The 27,006-nt window shown below is 40.4% G+C and overlaps 1 long non-coding RNA gene across 1 annotated transcript in view; it reads left to right on the forward strand.

Moving 5' to 3' along the window:
- The window catches only part of LOC126941018 (uncharacterized), a 65,436-nt gene that overhangs the window by 12,918 nt on the left and 25,512 nt on the right, over window positions 1-27,006 (forward strand). Inside the window, exon 2 of the long non-coding RNA XR_007721049.1 lies at window positions 3,554-3,664. This is a non-coding gene — a long non-coding RNA (uncharacterized LOC126941018). The remainder of the gene's footprint in view (window positions 1-3,553; window positions 3,665-27,006) is intronic.

Consider the following 27,006-nt stretch of genomic DNA (forward strand, 5'->3'; position numbering starts at 1 on the left):
AAGAATATCTCTAATACCTTCAAATATCTGCTGAAGTTTTTAAATTATCTATAATTATAATTGATTCATAGGGACAACAATATTCTAGTTGTATCTTTGTTAATAAATAATTATCTAAAATACATCTACAAAGAGAAACTTTACTTCATGAACTATTTGACTACCCAGATGTACTGTTTACATAGGAATACCAGTATGAATGCTCAACGTTTTTCTATTTATTAGTTTCCAGAGCAATTACTTGGTTTCTTTAGTATTATGCAAAGGAAATAAAGCAATAATACTTCGGTTCTTTAGTATTCTGCAAAGTTCATATTTCGACAAAATATAAATTCATGGAATTAAATATTTTTGATATGTTTCAATCTGTTGTAATTATTATTTACGCTCTAATTGTGCCAAGGTTGGCCAGTGGAGCCTCTTCAAGTTGGCTTTTGAACCTTTTAACATGACAGTAGTAGCTTTAATAGCTTCCTTGATTTCTGCTGTGACAGGATGTTCCACCCTTATCTTGTATATTTTTTCCTCAGAACTGAAATCACCTATTTCTCCCAGAACATGGGATCTAGAGATCATAATTTGCATGTCTAAGCATGCACATTGGTGCTATATTCACTGTAATTTCTAGGCCTTTTCACTGAAAAGGCCACTGGCAGAGGTAGAAAATAAACATCTTTTAGTACATTGTGATTTTTATACCGAATTTTTTCCATGCAAATTCAGGACTGAAGTATTTTTACTTACCTTCTGTATTATGTCTGTATCTCTTTCTCTTATGCCTACATCCTGATTTTCAATAACACCAAATAATTACTCATTTGTTTTATCCTGTAATATACACAAAACAGTTTTAGAACAAAATACCAAGACAGTCATAAAAAGTATGACTGAAATGAGATTAAGATAATTTTGCAGCTCTTTCAGGCTTAGAGTTTTTCCTGTTAGGCTGTATGGTCGATGTCCGTGTTTTAATGTCACTGATTCCTCTCCATGTAGCTATGCTACCTGGTCAAACGTGGATTCATATGTTTAATTTTGTTTGTGATTTTTCTGTTTACAAGTTAATTTTCATGGTAATTATGTAAAATATTTACATGATTTCAAAGTCTAACCTTCAAAACCAAGATACAAGCATAAGGTATGACAACTAAGGTATCTTCCCCTAGTGGTGATAATTCAAAATGCCTCCAGACATTGCCAAATATCCCCTGGGAGGCAAAATCACCTCTGATGACAATAGTATTTATTTACACATATATGTACATTTATGAATCTCATGCCCTGAATAATGGCGTTGAGGTCAACAATGGACTGCGTCTATGATGGTAGTCCCATAAGAGTATAATGGAACACATATAACAACTTGATACACGGCACTTGACATTGGCATTGCTAGGGGAAGTAACTGATATTCAGTACCATTGTGCTGGTACATTTGGATTTCCATATGAAAAAATATACACACATAAAAAGATCTATACCATCTAGGTTTGTGTAAGTGTACTCTATGATGTTCACACAATGACGAAATAGCCTAACGGTGCATTTCTCAGAACACATCTCAGTCATGAAGTGATGCATGACTGTGTAGTTATTTATATCTACATTTCCTCTTCCCATTACTTAGATACACAGTTGCCAACTGCCCTTTTCTTCACTTAACATTTGCCACTCAATAAAATCTATCCTAGAGATCACTCCTTGATATTACGGAGAGCAATTCCTCATTCCTTTCACAGTTATCTAGTGCTCTGTTGTCCCCTTCCTTATTAAATTGTAGCATTTTTTCCAGCTCTTCTGCTCATGTGTATAGAAGGGGTCCATTACCATTTGGGCGAGTACACCGAGAGAGTTTCAGGTGCCCGAGGGGTGAGAAAATTAGACAGCAGCCAGGCGCGGTGGCTCACGCCTGTAATCTCAGCACTTTGGAGTCCGAGTCGGGTGGATCACCTGAGGTCAAGAGTTTGGGATCAGCCTGACCAACATGGTGAAACCTCGTCTCTACTAAAAACACAAAAATTAGCTGGGTATGGTGGCCGGTGCCTATAATTCCAGCTACTCAGGCTGCTGAGGCAAGGAAATCGCTTGAACCAGGAAGTCGGAGGCTGCAGTGAACTGAGATTGCACCACTTCACTCCAGTCAGAGCAACAGAGAGAAACTCCGTTTCAAACACAAAACAAACAAACAACAACAACAACAACAAAAGAAAAGAAAAGAAAAGAAACAAGAAAGTGAGACAGCAAACTAAAAAAACCAGAATAACTTATCCTTCCCCTGGCCACCGCCCATCTACATTTGATTAAGCTCCAAAACAAGTTTTAGTCTTTCTCTCTTCCCCATCAATGACTGTTCTTTAAAAATAAATTTCCATTGTGAAAGATCAAAGTTTTTCAAATCTAGGAGAAGTCTGTTTTTGGCTTTTTAAAAATTATTGTATTATTTTCTCATTCCTGGACTTGGATCTAGGGATGTCCTGTATGCCAATTTGCAAGAGTGTCTATTTGGGCGTGTAGGCTGCCCAAAGCTGTATTAGTTTTATAGAGTCCATGTTAGTTTTCTATTATTTATTTTCAGATTTCAGGGGACTTTTTCTTATCTCATTGTGCCAAGGTGAGTGCTCTGTCCACTAGTGTCCTGCAAGAGTTGTCAGCAACCATGAGGTTCAAAACATTATTCCAGGTTACTAAGTGGAATTAAAACCTAGGCATGAGGAATTCTTTTTCACTGTGATCAAGTAGCAACTACAAATGTTAGTTTCTTCTGAAGATTAGCAGGCACAAAAAAAAAAAAAAAAAAAAAAAAGCTACCGGATGTGAGGTGGGACACGAAGCTCCTTTGGTGCTGAAACAATTCTCAGAATGAGGATTTGAGGCCAGCCAAATGGAACCCCCAGCTGGGCCAGAGGAAATGAGGCCTCAGCCTTCACCAGGGGAAGACACAAGAGGAGCCCTGAGCTGAAAGTGATGATGGGCTGATTCTTTTATGATTTCACAGAAGCCTTAGACCACAGCAATCTGTTCTCCGTAACAAATGAGAAGGGCCAGGCTCAAATTAATTATTTTGGCACTATTATCATACAGACCAATTCAGTACATTTATATAAAGCTAAATATTAAACCTATTTATTTTCTCCTCTGGCTCATAAGCTGTCCTTCCCCTCCCCCCATAATGGGTTACACTATTAAAGAATGAGAGCTAAAATTTCAGAAAATTCATTTCCATATGAATATCATATTCTGCAGTTTGAAAAAGTACACAAGTATAAAATATACTCCCTTCTGATGTGGTCCCAGGGGGAAGAGTCTGGGGAGGTCTTGCTAACGGTGAGGGTGTGAATGCTGAGTTGGCAGAAAGAAGAGAGGATGGAGGATGCAATAAAGAATGTGATCATTCCTAGTTTTTAAAAATAAATATTTTGTAAGAACGAAGCTTGCAGTCTGCTAACACAGAAATTTAGGATGCCATTTTCCCAATGGTCCCTAAATTATTTCATTTAAATCTTTCTCCATTGTATCAATCAAACCCACCTCTCTGAACTTTCCTTCCTTACAGAATTGCAAATTTTAATATCTGCTTTTAGAATTATCTCCTGTCTACAAGCAATGGACCAGTAATAACACACATTCAAGAGCAACATCTGAAACAACTTCATATAACGGAAAGGTGGGACAGATTTCTTTTGGCCGGTTAAAACACCATATTGAACAAATTATTTGCTCTTCAGTAATTTTTATCTTTTATTTTCTCTTTTCCTAGGCTCAAGATGAATCTGCTTACGCCTGTTTTTTGCTTGCCTTTAATCATACAAATAGCACCTAGCCTATTCTTCCATCTCCTTGCCGCTCCCCCACCCTCCTTCATTAGAAGGTTCCCTCTGTTCCCATTTCCTCTTTTACTTCATTGTGAGCAGCTGGGCTATGTGCTTACAGCAAATTAGCTGTAAAATAAAGCAGGCTTTTTTCCCTTTTTCTTTTTTTTCGGGGCGTTGTGGGAGAAAAGGTGGTTAGAGAAATCATCCTACAATAAGCAAGTGTGGACAAGGATCAAATAAGCAGAAGAAATAATCCTGTTGGAGGGTTCGCTCACACAGATGAACCATAGTTAAGTGTATTTCCCTCCTGGGGGTCTCTGTTGCATCCTTCTGGATCCTTACTCTCAAGTTCTTTACTAGTGGCATTTTCCAATCAGTTCTTGATTTTCACAGACATCCACCGGATGAAACCCTGGTTGGAACGTGTAGTACTTTAAAATATTGAAATCCAACTGCAGTCTCAATGTTGCTGGCCTCACTTCTTGTGCATGTTTAAAAATGCAACAACAATTGTCACAGTTATTCATCGATGTAAAAATTTCAGGCAGGCACTGAAATTGTATATGGTCCCGAGAGGAAAATTAGTTCTAAAGGTAAGGAAGTAGAAATAAGCAGGATGAGAGAGAGAGGCATCATTAGACAAGGTCCTTCTCCTAGCAACAACTCACAGGTATTTCGGCACTCTGTCTCTGGGGTGGGAGATGTTGATTTTTAGTAATAGCCTGCTAGTATTTAAGATGCACCCTTCCTGAAGATGCTGAATGGCCACACATAGTCAGACTCTTTATAAGGTCAAATAAAGTCCTCCATGCTTGGATTCAGCATCACTGACAAGGTGTTGCTAATTGGTATCACATGGCCTGTCTCCTAGTGGGGTTGAAATTTAGTATATTATCACTTCTCTACCCTACCTCAACCAGGACAGACATACCTCAAGAGGGGTGAATGGAAATAATCCTTCAATAGAGAAGGGAGGTGGTCCCCTTAGCATTTACTGGACGCCCCATCTTTATACCTATTGGTTGTCAAATTCTTTCGTTAAGCAATGAAATATTTTATTTTACAAATAAAACATTACTTGGCACATAAGTATGCAAAGTAGCAAAAGGAACATTTGAATACCTCAAATTTGTTTTGCAATTTACAAATTATGCAAGCATAATTTTAAAATTAATTTATTTAAAATGCACTCAAAGAGAATTCTGAGGATGTTTGGTTGTACAAAAAAGTTGAAATTGTGATGGCTGTTGCCACATTATAAGAGCCTCATTACCCAATTCCTCCCTCTCTACTTATGTTTTTTTGTTTATTTGTTTTGGTTACAAAGTATGGAGAAAATTCTGATTCATACATGTAAGTAGAGGGAAATGGTAAGGATTTTGTTTTTTAATGACATTTACTTTGTAACTTTAGAATATTCTCCATTTCCCAGGAGATGACCACAGAAGAAGGTCTATAAAGTTGGCATAAAAACAAATTAACCTGACAGCATCAGGCTACAGGTGGAAGTATCAAATTTGTTCACAACACTTGAATGTTTCAGTTTACTGTTTAAGAGTGGTTAAGCATATTTAAAAGCGCAGTTCAAATGAAATGTTTGTAGAGTCTCTGAAACACTGTGGCAGGCTCTAGGGTGAAGAATGTGGCTTGGAAACCATTGCGTTGGGGGCATTTCCAGAGATATTACTGGTAGCACTAGTATCATCTTGGGAGAAAAGTCACAAAAGTCAGTGAGACAGGAGTGTGAGTATGTTTCCTAAAAAGCCGTAAGCACTTTGGAGAGCGTCCACCTCCTATTTCATGATTGTTGGAACAACTTTTCTGCCCCACTCTTTTGTTACTGTCAGAGTTTCTGTAGTTGATGCCATGCAAATTGAGGATGCTGGTGATGGGTTTGGAAGCCCTTCCTGAGCCTCAGGGTTCTAGAGCTGTGTGGTGCGCTCTACTTGTCCTCAGTCACATGGTGCTACTTACATTTAAATTTTATCAATTAAAATTATGTAAATTAAAAATTCATGTCTGCAGTTTCACTAGGCACATTTCAGGCACTCAACAGTACGTGGGGACAGCATAGACTTAGAACATTTTTATCATCACAGAAAGTTCAATTGGACAGCACTGTTCAGAACGAGAGCCACTCATCTGCCTGGCTGCCATTTTCAGGTTCCTCTTGAAAAGAGCTTATAACCCAGCATAAGATTATCTTTTTGGTTAACACAAACTTCCCCTACATTGTATTAGAACTCCTTAAATGAAAGATGGGGGTAAACACTTGGTAATGTCTTCTGGTCCCCAACACAGTCCTCGTTTGTAATGATCCATGATAGAATAATAGAGTAAACCGGGGCTTTTATTTGAGAATTCCCTAAAGGATCATAATGGGTGAACATAATGATTAAGGGAAGGAATTGTGAAGCCAGGCTGCAGTGTCTGAATTCATTTAGCCACTTATAGGCTGTTTCATCTTCGGGAAATTAATCTCTGTGTGACTCTGTTTCCTGCTTTGGGATACTACTACTGTTTACTTCATCAAGTCATTGTGAGAATTAAGTGAAATATTGCATTTGAAGCACCTTAGCATAGTGACTAGTTCTTATTGAGCATTTGATATAGGTCACCTATTTTTATTACCATTACAACCTGCTCAAATGAGGAATTCCAATCTGGAGGTCATTCTTTGAACAAAAGGTTTGAAAACATGAAGCATGAGAAAAGTGATTTTAAAAAATTTCCCAGATGAGAAAGTATTAGTAAAAATGTGAACAGTGAGAAGGGTGTCTGTTTAGGATTGGAAATCATCAAATATCACAGATTCCTCATTTTTTCGTTTCTTTGAAGGCCCTAGTTGGGAATGAAATGTCTCTCTGTTATTGCCACATGCGAATGACATCTTGGCTGAAAATTGAATTTGTGGGTCCCAAATTATTCTCTTCAAACATTCAGAGACGTTGCACCATGGTTTTCTGACATTTGGCATTTGAGAGCAATCTGGCCTAATATTAGTTACCTATTGGGTTAGCGGTGTCTTTTTCTGAGTTCCCACAGAATTAAACTGAATCAAGGATCCACATGCAAGTAATTTATTTGGGAAGTGAAGGTAGTAGAGTAGAAAGGGCGAGACATAGAATGAAGGCAGCCAATATAGGATGCATAGTGTGTTATTGAGCCAGGTACCACTGTGTATACCTGGAGCAGTGAATTCTGGGAGCCAGTGAAAATCACATTTCTCAAAATTAACCTGTCAGTGAAATGAGAGTGACCTTGGTATTTAATCACCAAATCCTGCCTCTCATTGGTTAGCACACTCCTGGGGTTGTTGGTTCCTTAGGTCTTGCAGACATCTGCAAGGGCAGACAAAAAGGCTATAGTGTCACCAAAAGGCCTGATAAAAGAATCCGAAAGTTGGCAGCTAGAAATCAGCCTGGATTGCACTGAAGTGCTAAGGGTGAGGGCGCACAGGCAGGGACCAACAGTGTCTGCCACTGAGGGGAACCTCTTCTGCACAGATACTTAAATGATTGGCCAATTGATTAATTATAATTCCATGGGTTGCTTTTTTTTTCCCTCTGTGCTATTTTGGACCTTTTGCTCTCTCTGGATTTCACTTTTTCTTAGTTTCTTTCTGTCTCTTCTTCTGCAGAATGGGCCCTGGGCCTGTGCCAGGATTCCATTTAGGAGAAGGGGGAGCTATTTGGCTGATTTGTAAGGTGCTTAGAAGAGTTTCTGGCATATATGCAGCTCTATAAGGATTTTTGAATCAAACGACTCTGAGGTAGTTACGATTAGTTATTACACTCATTTTACAGATGAGAAAACTGAGGTTATGTAATTTGCCCAAGGTCACACATGTGCTAGAAGGGAGAGGCTGAGTCCAACCCTGGGCCTCCTGGGTCTAGATTTCCCATTCGTGACCACTTGACAATTGCCGTACTTGACAATTACTTGAGATTTGCCATGAGCCTATTACTCACCCCCAGATGGAAAAAAGCAGGAAGTTGTTTTTGTTCCCACCAAAAAAGGTTTGCCAGATAATGTTCTCATGTCTTGATGTGACTGTTAATAGCATCATCTTCTAAACCCAAAACATCAAATCTGCATTTTCTCCAGGCACAATTGGTGTTCCCTTCCCTGCAGCAGAATAAAAGCTAAATATGCTATAAGCCTCTGTTAAGTTCTATAAGGTGTATGGGATACATGTACATAAAATACACTCACACACATACACACACACTTTTTTTTCCATAAAATACCCGTGGGTGTTTTCACTCTTTAGGTACCACTAGAATTCTGAGCACTTTGAATCGATTTTTTGACATGTTGGAGTAGAGATGGGTGATGTAAGGTGGAGATGTAGAGAGGTGTGTGGGATTTAACTGAGTTCTGGCCACTCTCTCCTACTTAGGAAGTGCAGCAGCACCACCATTCCATGCTTAGGTAGGTAAAATGTCAGTACGGGTCGGAGAGGTCTATCTATGGAGGCATCTGCTCCCTGCAGCCCCATGAGTAATAGCCTGGGTGTGGAGTGAGTGGGAGAAACATCTACTCAGCAACAGAAACTGACTGCTGTGCATGCAGAACCAGGCCACAAGGAGAGAGGGAGGAGACCCACGACAGTGGGCTGCCGGCGGCCAGAGGCAGCGCGCTAGCAAGCAGCTTCTCCTCTCTCCCTCGCTCCTTCCCTAATAGGAGTGGAATCCACGCTGGGATAGGTGAGATAGCACACAGGCAGATTGCCCACCAGATGGTACAATCTTCTATTTAAGAAATATTTGAAAGGGCAACAAAATACAGCAGAAACCATCCGACAGTCCACATGGCTAATGCAAAATTAGCCAAAATCATGGCAGCAGCAATGACGGGGTGTTGTGGGGTGAGGTGTAGGAAAGGCTGTGGAAAGGTGAGCACTGTGATGTCACGCAGGGCAGGTGGCAGGGAGTCTGAGCTGCTTCTCCATCATTGCACTGTGGTGCTTCATGTGTTTCTAGAATGCCCAGTCTGTAGCCTGTGTTTGAGAAGTGCCAAGGCTGAGGATGATGGCACAAGTGCGGCCATCCAACCTGTGTCTCCCAAGCTGGGAGGTCTCTGGTCTTCTCACTCTGGATGGGGTGGGACTTTGTCATTGCTGTTCTGTGACTCTTTCCTCATTTCCATATCTCGGTTGAGTGGCGTTTTTCTTCCTGATGTCCTGTTACAGCCCTATTTGTCAAAACCACATACACTATCAGCGTCAGCACCATCATACTATTGTTCATTGAGCTCTTACTTTGTCCCAGGTACTGTGCTAAGCACGCTACCTCAGAATAGCTAATGCATGCTGAGTGGTTGCTACTGTTTAGAGTGATTTACGTATATTGTCTTATTTCATGCCCACACAAACTAATGAGGTAGGCACTGTTACTATCATTTTCATTTCACACAAGGGGAAAGTGAGGCCTGGAGACCCTGATTAACTTTCCCAAGGTTACATGATTATTAAGGGGAAAGAAATTTGTCGACCCCCGTCAGTGCCTCTTATATGTTATTTTTCTCTTTTCATCCTTCTATGACCACCCTGTGAAGATGTTGTCATCATTTCTAGTATATATAGTTAAGGAATCAGCAGTTTAAAGAGTGTAAGGAATTCCCTGGGGTCGCATGTCTAACAAGAGTTGTTTATCTTATTCCATAGCTGTTGACTAACCACCGTGGGAGACCGTCTCTTTTCCACCAGTCACTCTTGCTCCCTCTCTCCCAGCACTGACATCCTCAGCATCCATGCCTGAAACCTCAGCAACACATTGGCTTTGTATTTCATTGCTTTCTAAGTCTTATTTCTTCTCAGTTAGAGTATCCTCTTTCTATTCCCCTCTTCTCAATTCCCATTGCTACTAGCTAGTCAGGATGAGGTTTCTTTGCCTTCATAGTATTATTAAAGTATTTGCCGTTAGTCCCCACTTGCCTTTCCTACAAAGATGATTTATCCCACACTATGCCATGACTCCTAGGCATGAGTCTCCAAGACAGACCCTGCCTCCAGCATTCTAGAGGTGGATGAATGATAGGCTGGTTTTCTCTATTAACTAGCCCCTAAGACCACAAGAAATCTTTGTGTGTGCGTACACATTCACCACAGTGTAAAAACAGAAAACGTTGGATGTGTTTTCCATTGAATTATATAAATAGATATCTACATAAATACATTTATAAGAGAACGAAATTTTGAACAGAAACTGCTCTCATTGTTTTTGTAATGGGTTCTAAAGAGAGAGCTGCTGTCTTATAGGGCAAGTCGGTTTTCCATTGAACTTTTCTCTTTGACCATCATGGAGGGAATGTTGGTAGTTTTGATGTTCAATTTTCGGAATACAGTAAGGCTTCATTATTCATAGAAGGTGTCTTCCTGGGAATTACAACAGACAATGGAACAGAAATGGGATTGACTAACCCATTGACCTTGTATCACAAGAGCAGAAAGAAATAAAAACTGAACAGACCCCCGTGTTTTCCATCCCCCAAGGGCTCTGTCTGTTCTCAGGCCTGGGCTGCTTTCTGTTTTCCCCTCTGGAGGGTTCCAGTATCAAGCGTCTCTGTGTTAATTAACTCAGCATGTGGCACATAAAGGCCTGACAGCAGATAGCTAATGTTTTGGATATGCACTCAGTTTAAGGATTAGCTCAATTCCAAAGGACAACTTAACGTTGCCACACTACCGTTGACGCTTGGCGATCTGAGGCAAATTTCCAGTTCTGGGCAATCTTCCTTCTGCCACCATCACACATGTGGACTTCAACTCCTCCCTCTCTGCTCTTAGAAGCTCAGACAAAGCAAACCAATTTAAAGACTTTCATTTGATCTGAATAAAATCAAAAAGACACATCTTGCAATTGCTGGTAAAAACCAACAATAAACAAAATCCCTCAGTACAGTGGATTATCTGTGCCAATATTTGTTTCTCCTACTATGGGAATTTTATTGATTAAATACATTTATATGTATATAATATCAATTAAATGTGTGTGTGTGTGTGTGTGTGTGTGTGTGTGTGTGTGTATGTAATAAGTTTATAAGGAAGTTTCACCTCTAAGATAGCTCCAAAGCTAAATTCCTTAGAATAGGTATATGGGGAGAAACCAGTATGGTTTCTCTTTGGCCTGTAGTATTTTTGAACATAGAGTAGTGCAAAGGTTGAAAAATGACAGGTGATAGGCTGCATCTGGCCTCTTGACATGCTTCATTTGGCTTTGTGCAGTGTTCTTCAAAAATTTATAATTGAAAATATGGGACTTTTTTTCAAAGTTTTCATTTTTGGGTTTCCTTGTCTGGGTCTGCACTCCTTCACAGCAAAAATTGACAGGAGCCAAGCAGCCCTGTTGCACGTGCAACATGGTGCACACTTCACTACAAGCACACGGGGTTTGAAAGGCCAATTCCTGAACCCCAAATTGTGCACGTGCAACATGGTGCACACTTCACTACAAGCACACGGGGTTTGAAAGGCCAATTCCTGAACCCCAAATTGTGCTTTCTCGTTGCTCTGCCACCCCCAAGTTTGCTACATCTCCCACTTAGTTCCTGATAGTTTCTTGGCCATTTTGCCCAAAGTAGGCTGTTAAATAGGACACGCTGGGTGGAGTTGGGCAGGGTTCATCTTAGACTCACTTTTTATTTAGCTTTCACAAAGCAAGGTTTTCATGACTATTGACCAGCTGCCCAGAAATTACCTGGTGAGTTCCTTTTCAAAAATCAAAAGAAACAGGCAAATATAAAAATTTGGAAAGGCTGACAAATTTAGCCATTTGGCATGGCATTTAAAAATGGATGTAGCAGTATTTTTAAGGTGCTCTTTCAAATGTCATGACAGCTGTCCAAATCTGTAATTTTAAAATATATTTTATGTTGTCACATACATTTGCTATATACTCTATCAAATATATGACTAATATGTGAAAACAAATATGTGTGCCACCCTGCTGACTCATGCTCTTTGAGACATTGGAAACTCCTTGAAGGACCAACTAAAAGCCGCTTGTGGCTGGAAAGAGAAGCCCAAGGCTACCAGTGCTTTTCTCCAGGGTGTTTGCTCGAGAATCAACTTTCGTTTCCCCTTGGAATGAAAGGCACATATCAGAGAAGTTCCACAGAATCAGGCACAGATAAAGAAAACAGGTCTTAAAGACCTCAGAATGGTTCTTTAAATCATTCATTCATGCATGCATCCACTTATTCATCTATTCACTCACCCAATGAATATTTATTGAGCAACTACTATGTGACACCTGCTATGATGTTAGATGCCATCAGGGGATAAATATATGGTCAAAAATTTATGTCTTTCTTTTTTTAAGGAGCTATATGAGTTTCTCAGGCTGACTTAACAAAGTGCCATAGATTGGATAGCTTAAACAAATTTATACATTCATGGTCTCACAATTCTGAGGGACAGAAATCTAAGATGAAGGTGTCAGCAAGATTGGTTCCTTCTGAGGGCTGTGAGGGAAGGATCTGCTCCAGGCCTCTCTCCTTGGCTTATAGATGGCTGTCCTCTTCTCCCTGTGTTTCCCGTCATTTCCTCCCTTGTCTTGTACTTGTCTGTGTTCAAACTTCCTCTTCTTTGGACACCAGTCAGTCCTATTGGATTAGGGACCACCCTAATGAGCTCATTTCAACTGAATCACTTCTGTAAAGACCCTATCTCAAATAAAGTCACATTCTGAGGTACTTGGATTAAGAATTCATGAATTTTTTGAGAGGATATAATTCAATCCCTGCAGGAGCTTCTAAGGTAATCATTTCTATACTCTGAGTTAGAGTGCTTACGTTTCACTTGTTGGTCCTGCTGTTTCTTTCTTTTTTTTTTTTGAGATGGAGTCTGGCTCTGTTGCCCAGGCTGGAGTGCAGTGGTGCAATCTTGGCTCACTTCAAGCTCCACCTCCAGTGTTCACGCCATTCTCCCGCCTTAGCCTCCCGAGTAGCTGGGACTATGGTCGCCTGCCACCACACCCGGCTAGTTTTGTTTTTGTATTTTTAGTAAAGGCAGAATTTCACCATGTTAACCAGGATGGTCTTGATCTCCTGACCTTGTGATCCACCCACCTCGGCCTCCCAAAGTGCTAGGATTACAGGTGTGAGCCACCGTGTCTGGCCAGTCCTGCTGTTTCTACTGGTAAAGGCATCTGTCTTTCACTGTTGCTAATGACCATCTCATCTATTCCTAAGTTGTGCTGGCCTAAGAAATTTTAGAAGCTGAAAAGCCTAGCTTGACTCTGCAGACACAAAATTTCAGGAGCTGAACATGGAATGGAGATACAAATGAAAGGGCCTTGATTTCAGGTGTACCCGTTTGTAACCTGAAGGCTCAGCTTATGGCCAGGAGTGGAAATAAAAGATCCCTGTAGTGTTTTCTAGTAGGATAAGATGCCATGAAATGTGGGTGGACAGAGAGAGAAAAGCCAGTGAAGATAAGTTCTAGGCCAGTTAGACAGAAACATTCTGAGAAGTGAAAATCTTGGTAACACAGAGACTGTAACAAACATGACCCATGTAACTCTTCATGTGCAAGAACGAAGGCAGGAAGAAGCAAAGAGCAGCCAGAGATCTAGGACCGACTGGTGGGGTTTGTGGAGAATGTGCTCTGAGGCATGAGTGGGGGGTATACAGTTAGGAAATCTTGGCGGACATCCTTAGACAAGATCATGCCAGAGCCCAGGAAGAGACTCTTGTGGGGCCCAACTCTGAGCAAATCTGTGAAGTAGGGGCCCCATTCATTATACCCTTTTCCCAAACCTTTTCCTCTCTTGACCTTTTCATTCTGGCATCTTCCTTGTTTCATTTTTCTGGTATCCTTAGCTGACCCAGGGTACAATGAGAGTTGACAAATCTCTTTCAACAGCATGTTAATCACCTGGGCATCTTGTTAAGATGCAGATTCTGATTCAGAGGGTCTGGAGGTGGGCCCAGCCTGGTCCACTAGCCACACTTTGAGTCACAAGGGTTTATGGAATGATGGAGCCCAACAAGGTTCAGCGAAAGCCTTGATCTCTCCTTTAGGAGCTCAAGGCTCAGTGGGTTCCCTGGGTTAAGAACAGAAGATGCCCCTCTTGGCTACTGCCATCACCTTAACTTTTACTAGCTGTATTCATTAGTAAGGGTTAGAGAGAAAAGAAAAATAACAATAGTGTTCTTAATTGGATCCCTGAAAAAGATACTGCATTTCCACTGATTAAGGCAATTAAAGGTGCAAACATTGCTGCTCAAAAGCTGACATCTTCAGGTGTCTCATAACAAAAATTAATATCACTGCTAGCTGTGCCACCTAGTCATGCTGTAAAGTAAATTAATTACTGCAACCAAACTAATAATAACAGTGCAGGCAGAGTTGTAGCAATCTTGTGGCTTACCATTGGAGACTGAGCAGGGACTTTTGCCTCTCTGCTACCCATGAGCGCAACCCAGCAATTGCTGACTGTAACATTTCTATTGTATGGTTTATGCTAAATATGCATATCTTAATTGCATTAGTCAAAATAATTAGCTAATATATTTTTGCATAATGACGAGGTAAGCAAATATCACCATAGCTCAGTGGTTCTTGCATGAGTAAATTTGGAAAATTAATAGACTCCCAATTTCCTAATTATCTGTCTTTTATTCCATGCTCAAACAAAGAAATGCTACTGCACACTCTTGGGCATCGTGTAATTTAGTTTGCACCTTGAAAATTTTAAAGCACCTGTGTTTGTTTTCTCCCCGTTTCGCAGGAAAGTGATATAAAAGAAAAAAATACAGCTCCTTCCTTTAATCACTCTTAAATTGAAATATGAAGAAAGTTGTGGATCAATACATTTTAATTTCTATATGCAAGTGGTGTGTTGAATTATAAGGTAGTTTTAATGCATCAGAAAACTACTATAAAATTAATACAATTGTCAAGATTCTTTCCAAAGTGACAGTCCACAGCAAGCACCCAAGTTCTAGAGGAATGGTGGCATTTCTTCCTACTGTCCTTCCCCTTGAATCTAGCAATCTTCCCAGTTTTGCCTAGATGTCTTCCCATTTTCTCACACTTGCAGGACAATGGTGCATCATGGTCTCTACCTGAGGACAGTGTGGTTGAAAAATAAAGCTTGCTGCCTTGACAAACTGCTTGGCAGACAATAGCTGAATTCCTTTGGGTTCCATCTTATTTATTTGGGCCTGTGATTGGTAACCAGGCGAATATGCTGAGCTACCTCATGAAACATCTTTCTTTAACAGAGCCTGGCCATTCCTGTCTAAGGTGTCAGCTCTTCCTCAGTCTTCATGAGAAAGTATATTCTTAGCATGTTAATCTAATGCATAAGGAACACAGAAATCTGCCCAAAAGGACATTTGAACAATATGCTAATGTCTTCTGAAGAGCTTGGAAACATTCTTGCCTCATGCCTTCCAATGGCAGGTTTCAGGCCACCACTTAAAGGGAAGAATGTGCTGGGACCCGAAGCCACCACATCTGGATGAAATCCTCATGCCAAGCCCTAAGCCATCAGGCTAACAGTAGACAAGTCATTTAGGAGAGAAAGCAGCTGGGTGAGAATTTCCCTTAAGTTTCTGATGAGTCTTTAGATTTTCGGTGGCTTATGGGAGAGCAATCTGTAACCTGAGAAGAGAAGAGATCTTCATTGATGTCACTTTGCCTCTAAACAAGCTCTGATCAAATCAATTCCCTTAGCAGGTGCGGTACTTGTCAGGATTCCAGCCTTGAGACCACTTGGGCTGCCTGTCAGCAAACTTCATGTAGGTGTCTGGAGCAGGTAGCAGCTGCAGGTTGTAACGTCCTCTGCTACGGCATTCACTTCCAGGCTCACATGCAAATCGCCAGCAACTATGAAGAGAATGTATGTAAAATTCATTTTAATTTGTGCATGTGAGTGTAACAGGCTTTAATTAAGATGGAGAAAGAGATAAAGACATGCTCAATGGTGTGCATGGGGGAGGCCATGAAATTGCAAAATCCAATTTTATAGAATGCTAGCTGGTGCAAGGGGAATAAACCCAAATTGTAAGAACACACCTTGGCCCGTCAGCAAAGGGAAGCTGGACTTTGTCAACCCACGCGCCAGATTACCACAAGGGCAGTTGCACACAGGAGGCAAAAGGAAAGCCACTTACAAGAGATGGGAACGGAAATCTTAAAAGAGAAAGTAATGCAGGAAGAGAAACAAAGGCCAAAAATGGATATGCTGAGAGAAAACCCAAAATTATTGAAGATGAAAACATACGGGGAGAAAAGTAATAGAAATTAGACCACAGGTTGGAAGAACATAACCAAAGCAGAAATCAGCGGGCACACAGATGAAGCAAATTGGGGAAGAGAGAATAAAAGACCTCAAGAATGGGGAAAATGCCTACCCACTCCTCATGGTTCAGGGCTCAGCTTCCCATTGCTTCTGAGACTTAGAGAGGTCGTGCCTGTGTCTCAGTTGTAGATAACCCTTTATCCAGACTAGAAGCTGAGGGCAAAGAAAGGAAATTGGATGTATTTTCCATCCTTCCTGTAACTCCTCAGAGTCCTAGATGAGCCATATCTTGCATAATTGTCAGACACTCACCCCGGAGACCCCAACTGAATGAGAGAGTCTCCCACATATGATGGCAGGGACACAGGGTTGGACGTGGGCGTGCAGCAGGAGGTCAGGCTTGAGGGGGAACAGGTTCAGGTTTTCAGCATGATCATGTTTGGCATGATCTAAGGTTTTTGCACTAAATTCTGAGGATAGCTGAGAGCCAGTAAAGGGATTAAAAATAGCATGGAGCACATGGTCAGCAAATCAACTGGAATAAACTATCAGTTACTGAGTAGCTAACCTTTACATGGAGATGCAAGAGTGTGAAAGACATATTATTTGCTTTCAAAGAGCTAATATTCTGAAATTCTGTAAGTAAATAATTTTTTTTAATTCCCCAAATAATACAGAAGCTCTATCTCAGGAGAGATAGAACATGATAGCATGCAAATCCCTGCCACTCAACATGTGATCCATGGACCAGCAGCATTGGTATCAGCTGGGGGCTTGCTAAAAATAAATGCTGAAGCTCAGGCCCATTGAATTAGAATCGGAATTTAACAAGATCCCCAGGTGATGAATATCCTAAGTGTTGGCCCAGAAGCCTTGCAAAAATACTAAGTGCAAAGCCTTCAGTGGAGGGCAAGATTTTATGAAGGAAGAGTAATGCTATAATTTTGTTTAGTAGAGATCAGTTTCACTGTCTGCTATGAGTCTGGTGCTTTAGGAGATCCATAAAGGCACAGAATAGGTTCCTTACAAAAGTGGGGAGCAGACAAAATGTAAAAACTGTCAGAGTTTTCAGGTACTCACCCTGTAGAACCTTAGAAACTTAGGAAAAAGGGAGGGAAACCCTGGATTCCCTATGAAAAGGGGCTTGTATGAAAATTTAGACAGGCCTGTTTCTTGCATACCTGGACTGGAGAAACAGTTCCTACTTGCTGCATTAATTGAACTAGAGTAAGTTTTGGAAAAGGCAGAATGGTAGGAAATGAGGGAGATGGAATCCCTTAGGTATATCTTCGATGTTGCAGACTCTACATGAGTGATTTTACAAAAATACAAGTTAACTAGAATCTTCTCTAGATTAACAAGATCTAGAATCAACTAAAATTAGTGGTCTACCAAACCATCAATGTAAACTTCCTAGAAGAGCTCTCCTGGCCTCATATGGACTGCCTGCTGCCCATCTTTCTACTCTCCTGTACATTAATCTGGTATCACTGCTCCACCTGTCATGGGCCCCGCCATATTGAAATGCCAGCTATTCCCACCTGCCCCCTTTTCCTTTTGTACCCAGTGACTTTACTCACATTGTTTCCTCTTCTTGTTATAGCCCCTCTCGCCTCATTTTGCATATCCTTTGGTAAATTCGTACTTGGACTTTGAATCTTAGCTCCACATTGCTTCTCTTTTACCGCAGAGTTAGGCACAATGCTCCCTGTCGTTCCATGGTGTCATGCGTACTGCTCTATCCTCCCCCTTATTGTAATTAATCGTTATTGTGTGTGCTTCATGCTAGACTCCAAGATCCTTGATGCAGTTAGGGTATCTTATTCATGTATTTCTAATCCCTATCATTATACTTTGGACTTAAGGAATACTAATTTAATGAAAAGATAAATGAACATGTGAATGGATGAATACATGTATAATGAATGGATGACATCAGATTATAGAGGGTCTCGAACGCCAGGCTAGGGAAATTGGAATTCATCGTGCAGCTGTTGGAAGAAAAATGCAGTAGTAGGGTGTGGGTAAGATGCACTGATTCAACTCACATGTTAAGAAGTAAAATAAGAAAAAAAAATGAGGAAGGAAAAAGCACATGAACAGAGAGAAAAAGAAACCTCAGTGAGAAAAGCAGCGACAAAAATCTGCAAATTTATTTTGTCATAAAAATGTCTTATCTTCACATCTGGAGACTTGGGCAATTTTAGGTGACAGAAGTGCTACATGCTTTTGTGCATGCGTATACCCCTTGGCAGGCTCTCCAATAAGCCTAGTCAATGGCAAAAATCATTCAGTGAGGGTAGGGTGGCCTTACCTTCAAGATTACCTGCTCAAGTGTGTCCTGATGATTTATGGGTGTGATTTCGGATTGCTGCACATTTCCTCTATCATTTCCAAGATTGTTTTAGGAATCTTGGAATTCCTAAAGGTTAGGCTATGGGATACATGGAGCACAGCCAAAGGAGGCGCCATGGTGTGGAATGCTAACAAAGGTGCACATTGGCTCCTGTGCTGTCACCTGTTGGCTACTTGCTTACGGGTGGCCTTTTTCTTTTGTGGTTATGTGAACAGAACCTTTGAATTGTTTTTGCTTCTTTGGCTCATTGCTATTTCAGAGATGAGTAAATGCACACATTTAGCAGACTTTAAATTGCCTCGGTTCTACTTTGAGCTGGCCTTCAAAGTATTATTTATTACAATACAATTATTAGAGCAAGGAATAAAGTCAGGAACTTTCATTATCGATTCCAAATTTTAGGAACCATTCTGTGAATTTGGCAAAAGAATTCTGTCTGGGGGAAGCTTGGAGAGCTCTCAAGACAGCATTCCTAATATAGGACCTCAGTTCCCACTGCAGCTTTGACTGGATGTGAGATTCTTAATTCAGGTCCCAATTTTTTCAGAATGTTATACTGGGCTGTTAAACAGCTGCTGTGTTTAACCACAGATGTGGGTGCATTTTATGGATGTGATTCCTGTGTGTATGTGTATGCGTGCCAATAAACAAACATGTATATATTTAAAACCAATATTGACACAGTGTTAAGACTGAAATCTTTGCCGTCAAATCAGGAAATTCCAAAGTTACATTTCCTATAACAGTATCCTCTTAGTCCCTTGCACATCCTGTATATTGCACCACAGCCATTTAACTCCCAAAACACAGGGGGATAGACTACTCCAGGCCTAAGCTGGCCAACGTAAAGCCACTATGTGAATTATTTGGTTTTTGAAGTGCTTTAATTTTATGTCTTAACTTCATATTAACAAATTAAACTTTGACTTAGAAAGGCAGAAGAGAAACAAAAGGAATAAAGAAAGGTGTTTTCACTTGTAAGTCAAAAAGAGACACATCTAGTTTTATTCTTCAGTTAATCATCTTTATCCAAATGGAAGCTAAAACAGCAGAGTAAATGTTCCTCATCTTAGGCTCAACACTCATTGTTTAAACCTTCTACACTCAAAAATAGGAAACCATTTTTCTTCAAAATTGGCTTCCATTCCCTTCCTTAATGAGGACTACAATCTTGCCAAATTTGAAGTTCACAGCTTCAGTCATTTTTGAATTGCAGAAGCACAGATAAAACATTTTGATTTTTTTTTTGATGGAAAATATGCAATTTTCCCTATCTAGGTGTATGGTAATATTCGCAGATATATCACATCTAAGTTTAGATTTGAATGAGTACTCTGGTGTCTAAGTGCCGGGCAACTAACATAAATGACTTTTGTTGGATTATTGTGTGTTGTCTTCTGGTTACCCTTCCATCTGGTTCTGTTTTATGGCCATTATCTACTTGGAGTGGTTTGTCAACAGGTGTGGATTTGCCTGGAGACCACAGTCTGACTATTATCTGACTCTTAACTTGGTGCCCCCTATGTTCTTACTTTTTAATCTTAATGCTTATTATGTTTCTGCCTTCTTTTTTTCCTGCTTCCAAAATCTTCTGAGAGTTGCCAGATAATAAGAGACAAATTGTGCAAATTAAATGTCAGGAAGTGGTGCATTAGTAACTGAGCTTTTTGCCATCAATGGTACAGCCGATTCCTCTCTCTCTAAGCCAAATACTTCTCCAAATTGGAGTAGGCTTGATGAATTTCTTTCTTTCTTTTTTTTTTAAGTTAAAGTATGACAGCTGCTTATTTTCATTTTTGTTCATCTGGTGAAACCAGAAGGGGCCCAAAGAAGTCATTAATGTCCACTGTGTGAAGGCTCTAGGAAATGCATTGAGGGTAGAATGCATGAACAGCATTGTTCACCATATGTAGACTAGAAACATCCTTATGTTCAGGGTCCATGGGTAAGAGAGGGAGTGTGTTATAATTAACTGTATAGTACATATGGTGGACTAGAAAGTTTACTCCTTGGAGACTAGTCGAGCTATAAAATCAAACAAACAATGAAAACAGAGTCAATTAACAATGGCTCTATCAAATGTTGTCATATAGCTCCTATGGTTTGGGTGGAAGACTTGGGGTCAGAAAGCACAGGCATGTCCTGACCCTAGGCCCCCACTTTTCTGGACAAGGCAGAACAGACTGTGTCAGGTGAAGTTAACAGAGCCAGTTTACAAGAGGATGGCTGAGAGACAGAGAGAGAGAGAGAGACTGAGAGAAAAAGAGAAAGAGAGAGAAAAGAGAGAGAGAAAGAGAGAGAAGCTGCATCTGCCACTAAACCTTTCACTATGGATTCACTAAGGACCACTAGAAAGTCCGGAAGTGAGTCCTTCCCTCAGAGCCCATGTTCCGATGGCTATCTGGGCTCGTCTGTCAACATTGCACTTCGTCCAACAATAGGATCACTAAGAATTTCATGATCTGTTTCTGTAGCCCCATTTCCAGCGATCATGCAGCTATGAGTCTTACTGACTGAATGGAAAAATATTGGTCTGACCGGTGGCTTATGTTATGCAGGACAATGAGTATTTTAAACCAGATTAATCTGAACTTCCTCAAATCTAGACACGCTTCTGTGCTTCTAAATTATGTCTCTTGCCAAGAGAGAAGTCAGATGATGACAGAACGCCATGCCTCTCAACTCTCCAACTGCAGAAGAGTCTGGCTTTTCTTTTGAGGTAGACTAGCAGGCTCTTTTGCATCTGATGCCTTCCAGATATTCCTTGAGATAATTTTAACAATCTCGAGAGCTCCATATATGTTAACGGGTATATATGCAAAATGTAGGCTCTCCTTTTGCACTGATTGTAATGCATTCACAGTTACATCTCATCACATTAATAGCTTGCTCCAAAGCCTTCAATGGCTCCCTGTGGCCCTTAGGATAAAGTCAAAACTTCTAACAGAGGATAGATGACCCCTTTCTCTCTGGCCCTTTTGCTTTTTCACCCTCATATTTCTTCACTCTACCCACTTTGCACTCAAGATGTTAACCTCTACTGAAGCTTTCAGTTCCCAGAGATTCTTGAAAGCCTTCCTTGACCCATCTGTTTATCCTTCCCCACCTTCATGTTTGAATTTAGAGTTCCCTGCCACATCTTAATACATCTTGAGTAGCTTGTTGCACATCTATTATAAGATTTACCACACTTCTTGTATTTGCTTGGTTGCCTTTCCTGCTAGATAATAATAACCTCTGTGAGATCTGAGACCACTGTGTCTGTCTTGTTTGCCTTGAGAACTTTATACCTAGCACCATGCTTGGCACATGGCAATCAGTGAACATTTGTTAAGTGTTGAACAAGTCGTTTTTATTATAGTCATTAAGATGACATTATATCTTTATTATAGATATTAAGATATTAAGATAAAGATGATGTGCATTAACCTAATGTTTCTTCTTTTTTTAAAAGAAATTTAACTGTAACAATGTATCTAATTTATCTTAACTTTGTTCTGCTTTGAACTTTGTTGCTTTCTTCTAGCAACAAAGTTCTTCTAGAAAGTTCTTCCAGAACTTTCTTCTAGAAGTTTCAGAATGGCCTCGGGGCCCAAGACATTCAAGCTGCAATCTAAAAAGTTATGAAAGAAAAAGTCATTGGGTGTCCTATAGAATGCTGTTGATGGTACCCAAGCCCTGGGGTTGTTTTTCAGGTAATACAAAACCTTTTAACAAAACCTTTGGAGCACTTGAATCTTTTAAGCTGCTACTAAGATGTGTTTGCTTCAAGTAAAATTCTGTGGTATAATGAATGTCTGCATTGTTAAGTTCTGGTGCACAAAGATTTGTGCCCCTAACTGAGAGACTGGCAGCTAGGAGCACACATATGAGACTTGCGTATCTCAATCGACATATGATGAAGTGGAGAAATTTAACAAGAAGAGCATAGAACCTCAAGGCTCATCCAAACTTAGCCCTTCAAGAAGGAGTAGACAGCTACTCTGCCCTCAAAGATTCTGCTCTCTGACAATTATGATATTAAAATGCCCACTGCTAGATACCCTTAGAATTCTATTACTAATTATTTCATCATTGCATTGAACAAAAGCCTTTTTAGAGGAGAAACACATTAACCCACTAAACTCATTTTTATGGATTAATTTCAGTCCAGATCAACTAGACTAACTCTTAGAAGAGAGAGAACAGGACACTGAAGAAGTGAAATTCCAACAATATATAGCCACTGTCAAGAAGGAGAGAGGGCAGGATTCAAAAGAAATGTTAAGCTTGTATGGGTATTGTTTGGCCAGAGACCTGCAACTGGAAAGTGGAGTGGCAAAAGGAACAGGATACTCTCTCTCTCTCTCTCTCTCTCTGTGTGTGTGTGTGTGTGTGTGTGTGTGTGTGTGCGGTGTGGTGTGTGTAAGATCTGGAGTCCCAAAGCTGATGAGAATGGTGCCACTAGCAAGCTTCATCTCTTAGATTTTATCCAGGTCCATCAGTGCTCAGCCTCATGGTTCTCCCAGTCAGGAGGTGAAAAGGGCACGATATTTAACGGTGCCTCAATTTCTCTAGCTGCCCAGCTTGCTTTTGAGCAAAGACCAGAGACCAGACTGGTATAAATTCTCAGGCTAGATTATGAGTACCAACAGGTTAATGTCACATTCTTTGATCTCTTTGCCAAAAGATTCACACAAATATCAGCTATTTCTCTGTATTTGTGGAGCACGTGTTTACTCAGGTACCACCAAGTCAGGACTAGCAATATTCTCCTGATCTGTTTGCTTGCTTTTAAAGCAGATAAAGTGTGCATTTCTGAGCCACATTTGTCCATTTCCTCCTTCCTCCCTTCCTCATCCCAGTTTGGTGCAGTATTTTTCCTCCTCTGATGGATGTATCAAGTATGAAGGTGAAGAAAATCCAGGGGAATAAATGGATGAAAGACTGGCTAATGACCAGTGGATTTAACCCATATTTAAAGTCTCACTTTCAGTAACTGGCGAGGGTGATACTTCTGGAGTGTATGAACCAGCTGGTATTAGCAAACGTGTGAAGATCTGCTGATGGAGGAGGGGGCAGAGAAGGTTTGTGGGTGTGTTTCGAAGTCTGTTGGATGCAACTGGTTTAATTTCCTTTGTTCATCTGCTTCAGTGTTTGCAGTGATTTGAGAGGGTCGTTTTCTCCCCACTCTGACACATTCGGTAAAGTCTGCGGATACTGTGTGACTCATTAGGCTGTCAGCAGCATTAAATGTTGCATATTCCATTTACATCAGGAAAACTTCTCTTGGAGGACAATGTGGGATACAGACTCTGGTTGCATCAGAGACAAAGAGAGTCAGAGAGATGACAAAAAAAGAAACACATGGGAAGAGGTAGATAGAGAGACACAAGAAAGAGTCAGGAGAACCAGAGAAAAAGAGGGACAAGAATCAAATAGATAGCCAGAGATACCTAAGAAGAAGAAAGACATGCCAAAGACAGAGATAGAGAGCCAGACCTAGAGAAATGAGAGAGACGGGAACTGGGGTCATAATCCTGAAAGACACAATCCTGAAGACTAGAATTCCTCATGTTGAAATCCAGAAACAACAAAATCCCAAAAACGAACTCTGGAAAAAAGATAATACTTTATTTAAAAGACATGTAGTTACATTCTTTAAAGGGGATTTATTTGAGATGGATAAAAACGTGACAGAACACTGCATAGGTGACTTTGCACAATAAAGTAGGCAATGATATCATACATATTGTTGCAAACATCAACATTCAGGTATACTTACACTAATGACAGTCACACCAGCATAACAGTTATGAGCAGACAAACCATATTCAGAAAGAAATATGTCAAAAAGTGAAATGTATAAATGCGTATCACTATGGTTGGTAATTGTGTGCACCCAGCTTTATAATTGCCGTCATCTGAAATATCATGATGGACAACCTAAGTCTTTTGACAAGATTGATCAAAAACTGTGATGGGCCATCATCGCATATGCAGTGGTCCAAAGAGCCAAGATCTTGAGACATTTTATCTTTTATAAATGCAGATGTACAAAAAGATTATCTCCTCATTCATTGAAAAAGTTTCAATGTTTTTACAAACAGGCACAATACTTACACACAAAATCAACATTGTGATAATGCATTTTCATGGAGTCAAATTTGCAAAAAAAGTACGTGTACAATGAATTAGAACCCTCTAAAAGTATTAACACAATTTATACTCCCAGAGCTAAATGATGTGAAGATGAAATACATGTCATAGCGAATTGGTGCAATGTGTGAAGGCGCAGAAGTTCTACATGATTTGAGTAATTTGGCAGGAAAGATTTCTTGCATTTTTTGCCTGTGTTTTCACTTCTGTGATCTCCTAAACACTCACTGCACTTGTATTTGGAGAATGGTTGTGGTCTACAAATGTTATAAGTATATGCTGTCCAGTTGAAAGTCTGGTTGTTGCTCAGACATTGCAATTAAGTGATGTTCTGCTTTCACAGCACCAATAATAATTAGCTTTTAAGCTTTTATCTTTCACCATTAGGTAACCTTGTATACTGAACTTAACACAGCATTTTTGCAAGGGAACAATTTCACAGATCTCTTCCATGGTGTGGCAAGGAATACAGTAAGAAGGAATGCTATCCGGCTTCCCTGGTAATGAATCTGTATTGGTCAGGGTTCTCCAGAGAGACAGAACCAATAGGATGTGTATATAGATACACAGGAGGGGATTTATTAGGGGGATTGACTCATGAGATTATGGTGGCTAAGGAGTTCTATGACTGGCCATCTGCGAGCTGGAGACCATGGGATGCGGATAGCATGTCTTGGTCCGAGTCCACAGGCTCCAGAACCAGGGTAGCCAATGGCATAACTCTCAGTCCAAGGATGAAAGCCTCAGGACCTGGGGGCTGGGGGACTGTGTGTAAGTCATAGAGTCCAAAGACCGGTGAGCCTGGAGTTTTGATGTCCAAGGCAGCCAATTAAAAGTCTGTCCCAGCTCTCAGAAAGACCAATTCACTTCTGTATTTGTTCTCTCTGGGGCCCCTGGTCAATTGGATGGTGTCTGCCAGCACTGAGGATGGTGTCTGCCTCTTTCCTTCCTAGTCCACTAAGATCCACAAGCTAGTCTCCTCTGAAGCACCCTCACAGATACACACAAAATAATGCCTTACTAGATGCCTAGGTATTCCTGAATTCAATCAAGTTGATATCTAATATTAAGTCTACTTGTCCACCTTTTTTCAAATTGGCACTCATACACATCTCCTTAAACCACACTTAATTTCCAAATAAAGACAATAACAAGGTGATAATGCCACCTAACATGATGCAAGTGATGTAATGCAACTATCCAGCATGCAACCAAAAACACGCTAATCCCTTCCCCAGGATTTGGCGTTTTGGGTTTTAACATTTGGATTGTGTCCTTTGGGATTATGATCAGCACTGGAGAGGGACTGAGAGACAATCTGAGCAACATGCACAGAGAATTGGAGAGAATGAAAACATGAGGAAAAGAGAAGAAGGGAAAAAAGGAGAGAGAAAGAAAGAAGGGAAGAGGGAAGGGGGAACCAGAGGGGAGAAGGGAAAGAGAAGGTGGGAAAGGAAGGAGAAAGAAAATATTCTATGAAGATCCAATCTTATGTATTCAAATGCTTCATGATATTTTGATATTAGGGATGACTTATATGTGCATAAGATTTTATTAGCAAGCCAAACCCAGGCACTGACTCATCATCCTTTAGAGCAATTACATGCATTTAAGCAAGTAGGCAAGTGAAAAAAAAAAAAGTCATAACAAATCCCACAAAGCTCTGAAAAAATTCATATAAAAATCTATCTCTTTGCAACAATTTCTCTTCTGAAAGCTATTTGTAGGGTCAGTTTCGTGTATTAAATTCAGATTTCCCAAAGGGATCTCAATGGCAACAATTCCCCCTGGAAGAATATCAAGTTGTCTCTTTCAGAACTTGTCTGTGTTGCATCTGGCTCATCTAGGCATTATATGGACATTGTGAGGTGCCAAATTTGTGGGTGTGTTCTAGTCAAGGTGGTCTTAGGCCCAGGGGAGAGAAATCTACTAAAAGTAAAAGGGAGCCAAGTAATGATGTTTCTGCTGCTAATCGTGGTAGTAATCATAGGCACAGCTACAATTTGTTGAGCTCTTGCTATGGGCCAGAAATCACACTAAGCCTTTAAATGCATTATTTCATTGGATCCTCACAGTAGCCTTCCAAGTAAATACATTGGGGATGAGGCACAGAAAAGTAAAGCGATTCACCCAAGATTCCCTAGGATTTGAACCCAGTCAAGGTTGTATTCATAATAACAGCTGACCAGTTAAATATTCTCTCGGAGAACAAACTGATCATTTTCTCTTCAAGGCAGTGAGAGTTCTAAAGAATTGATCAACTATGTGTTACGTCCTCCTATTGTTCCCAGGGATTTAAATAGCATTATAGTTGTTTAAAAGGTATACATCCACCCCGGCATCACGCAGAAAAACTCAAATATTTTGGAAGACTGCTCAGTCTATCTGCTTCATCCAAAATGGCTTGAAGTGATGAGTTACTTCATATCTAAATTGGCCAGTGGGG

The sequence above is a fragment of the Macaca thibetana genome, chromosome 18 (assembly GCF_024542745.1).
Source record: "Macaca thibetana thibetana isolate TM-01 chromosome 18, ASM2454274v1, whole genome shotgun sequence".
Taxonomy (NCBI): domain Eukaryota; kingdom Metazoa; phylum Chordata; class Mammalia; order Primates; family Cercopithecidae; genus Macaca; species Macaca thibetana.